The 3,852-nt window shown below is 54.9% G+C and overlaps 1 long non-coding RNA gene across 1 annotated transcript in view; it reads right to left on the bottom strand.

Moving 5' to 3' along the window:
* The window catches only part of LOC112479183, a 31,708-nt gene extending 27,862 nt beyond the window's left edge, over nucleotides 1-3,846 (bottom strand). The window contains exon 1 of the long non-coding RNA XR_003046083.1: nucleotides 2,937-3,846. This is a non-coding gene — a long non-coding RNA (uncharacterized LOC112479183). The remainder of the gene's footprint in view (nucleotides 1-2,936) is intronic.
* Between the last annotated feature and the right edge of the window lie 6 nt (nucleotides 3,847-3,852).

Raw genomic sequence — 3,852 nt, 5'->3', positions numbered from 1 at the left:
GCCTCAGCCCCACCTGACATCATCAGGTGTTAGAGTCTCATGGGAGCCCCAGGCCGTGGTGCCACAAAGGTTGGGGACCGCTGCCCTAGAGCATCAGTCACCAGCAGGGAGCACAGAGCCCAGCACAGAGCAGGTGCTCAGCGCACGGCCGTTTCCTCACGGAAGCTTCCGCCGGATGCTGGAGGCCGGTGCTCACGTGGGGGAGGGGCATTAAGTACAAGTCACATACGTGCACACGGGGTGATATGCCACGAGGAGCCCTGATCAGCACATCTGATCCTCTGGGCATCAGGAGCATGCCAGCCATGTCACGAGTGGGAATTTCAAAGAACACATCCTTAGGATGGATCACGGCCATTCAAAGCACCTAAGACCTGCGAGTGCCGGCTGCGTCTGCCGGCCTTAGACACGTGAGTGCATCTGCCAACCGCAAACCGGTCCGCAAGGACGATGACGGCTCCCTCTCCGAGAAAGAGCGAAACTGTGAAAGGTCAGAGCACGTTAATTAAAGCAGCAGAGCACTCGGTTTCCAGGGAGATCGTGGGCAGATGCCGACGTGGGAACCGGCTGTATTCCACCATGATGCAAAGAACATCCCCACTACCAACTCTGCAAGCGGCGACTTATCGTTCTCTGGTCAGTGAAGCTGCTCTGAACTCATGCAGCAAAGTCAGTGCACGTCGGGAGGGTGTGAACCACTCACAGCCACTACCAACTCTGCAAGCGGCGACTTATCGTTCGCAGCAAAGTCAGTGCACGTCAGGAGGGTGTGAACCACTCACGGCTGATGTCACAAAAATGGCGCCACCAGGGCCCCCAAGCTCAGCCCTGGCCAAACGCCAGCCTGTGTGCGGCTTCTCCCAGCTGCTCAAAGGGGCAAAGCGGCCCCTCCAAGCTTACTGAAAAGGTACCATCACCAAGCGTAAAGGGCCAGCGTGAGCTAGCGCGCCCCGTGGTCTTCCCAGCGTAACCTCGGTTTCCTGAGGGGCGATGCAGATGGCAAGGGTCTTCTTTTAACACCCTTACTTGGAACATGAAAAAGCAGAAGACTCTCCGTCAGCCTTCTACTGTTTTTTTTAAAAAACTGTGCTGACATAAAGTCCAAAGTCGGCAAACCACAGCTCTAAGATAAAGGCTTATGAGGCTCAACGAGGCCTCGGGCCCTGCTGGCGGGGAAGAGCCGTGGAGGTGGCTGCGGGCCTCCGCCGGCCGCGCCAACCACCACTGTTCCTGCTCCGACAGGCAGACGGAGTGCAGGGCTTTGAGAAGCCAGGGAACCCCTGCTCTGGGCGAGGGCTGGCCCCCCAGCTGTGGGCCTCTGCACGGCTCGGCGCTCCTCCGGCAGACTTGGCGTGGGGAGAGGGGAAACTTCCAGAGCGCCTCTCCTCGTCCCTGTGCACAGAGTGGAGAGCCGAGCTCCACTGCGACTGCCACCCGGTGGAGCCATGAGCTGCATGTCACTACTGCAGCCACTACTCCAACCTGATCACTGGCCATCCCGCTGTGTCCTCAGAGGAAAATCCTCCTGAAGATACCCGAATTCAGTCGGCTCCCAACTATTCATGCAAATGAGTGGCCCCGTGACAGAAACAAGCCAGGGACAGGCAACTCGGAAGCACCCATACTCAGCACTCAGCTACAAGCATCTTCGTTCACGCCTCTGAATACAGGGGGCCTAAATTCTAGAAATTCAAAATATTTCAAATAAGACGAGTCACGAGGACAGGAGAATGCCACCTTCCCTGCTCTGTCATCCACTCCCTTCGCACCCTTCTCGGGCTAGGCAAAGCCACCGGGCATCAGCAGGATGCAGAGCGCCAGCCGCAGCTGTTTCGGTCCCCACGAGCGGCAGCACGGCCGGGCCACGTGGACCTTTTACTTGAGGATTCGTTTCCAGCTTCAGAATGAAGACAGGGTGACGGGGGCTTCCGCGGGCAGCGCACAGTCAGGACAGTTTCCAAAGGCTACAGTAACCGCTAACACACACTCAGGGCTTCCGAGTACCAGACCTGTGTCAAACACACTAAGTATGTTCTCATTAACAGACCTACCTGGTTATATTAAAACACTGGTGACAAAGGAGTCACCATTTCTGAGCCCTAGTCATACCGAGACTACTGTACTCTGTTTATTGGAAGTTTAGGGGGAAGATAACGGATGTAATCAATTTCGACATGATTTTATTGGCAGGATATCTAAAAGCCACCCAGCGCTCTAATGCCACCAGGAAAAAGCCAAGGGGACATGAGAACTCTTGAGAAATAGTAATGACCGGTGTTCATCAAACACCAAAACCATGCCTGGCACCTGCGGGGGCTGCCTTCCAGGGCCCGGGCGGACGGCCAGCGCCGCACAGGACCAAGCCCGGTGGCTACTGGTTCCCCACGCACACAAACACCTTCTCACTAACAGGAAGCACTTCGCGGCTTCTCTTTGGCGCATCTGAATCGCCAACATCACCACACCTGCGCCTTGCAGCCACTAAGTACAACGAGGGTCACTTGAACACAAGCGCTGTGACACCATGACAGCTGATCTGATCACCAAGGCGGCTACTGAGTGACTCATGGGCAGGGAGCGTCTACAGCATGGAGATGCTGGACAAAGGGACGATTCACATCCTGGGCAGAATGGAACAGGACAGCACAAGACTGCATTACGCTACTCACAATGGTGCACAATTTAAAACTTATGAATTGTTTGTTTCTGGAACATTCCATTTAATATTTTCAGACTGCGGTTGACTGAAACCGCAGATAAGAGGAATTACTGTATTTTTTCCTGTAAGTCGCATGACAAGCATCCAAGTTTGGTCTGATTGTTTCATCTCTTTTCCAATGAGGACGCTGAGACGCTACCTGCCCGAGGTCACAGCAAGCTATGGAACCAGAACCCCTGGCCCATACACCGAAAAAGAAAGAAATCTCAAACCTGACCTGTCTTTCCCGGTGGCGTGGCTGCGCAGGAGACCTCTCCAAGCGAAAGCGAAGCCCTGGTAGCACCCGACCTGTGTGTGAATTAACAAGAGTCAGGAGTGAAATTGATAAGCAACTAGCCACACCTGATCTACCTGTCAAGCTCTCAAAACAAACGGAGGGGCGGAGAGCAGTGGCTTCTTACACTGCTGCTCTGCAAGGGCGTGTCGAGCATCAGGAAACAGAAGTTAAGAGGTCAAGTCACCAGCGGGGTAGCCGGCCTCCAAGGCCGATGGACTCCACCCAGTATCTGTGGCCTTGGACAGTCCCCTCCAACTGTCTCAGGGCGGCCAGTGTAACCAGTAAAACAGAGAGGAAGAGACAGCACATGGCTTCTGAGGCCAGGCATCACAGACGATGTCACTTGTGCTTTGCTGTCTTGGATCACTGGCTCAAGGGTCACTAGGACACTGAAACAGCCCCAAGGAGGGGTCCGCAAGGTGAGGACAGTCGTGCGAGCCGTCTTACAGTGGCTCTCTCCACACCAGTCGAGCCTTCACACGACTGCAGCCCTGGCCGACCTCGACCCCACCGTCAGGAGACCCTGGGCCAGCACCAGCCGGCTCAGCTGCTCCTGGACTCCTGACCCTCAGACTCTGGGGAGAGAATGTTTGCTGTCTCAAGCCCATGCGTTTTGTGGTGATTCACTCTGCAGCAACAGATCGCTAATACAGTCGTGACTGCCTCACACTTCGCATTTAGGGCCAGTCGTCTGTGAGGGTCGACCTAGGCCGATGGGCAGAAGAGAAAAATTATGGACTTTATGGAATTTCAACGTAAATGAAAATGAGTATTTCACGTGACACAGAGCACCCATCCTCTGGGTAAGGATTCAGCTGGCTTCAGACACGAGGCAGCACCATGATGTTCCAATGTA

This window comes from Pteropus alecto, unplaced genomic scaffold (assembly GCF_000325575.1).
Source record: "Pteropus alecto unplaced genomic scaffold, ASM32557v1 scaffold43, whole genome shotgun sequence".
In the NCBI taxonomy this organism is placed as follows: Eukaryota; Metazoa; Chordata; class Mammalia; order Chiroptera; family Pteropodidae; genus Pteropus; species Pteropus alecto.
This window is presented reverse-complemented; position numbering and strand designations above follow the sequence as displayed.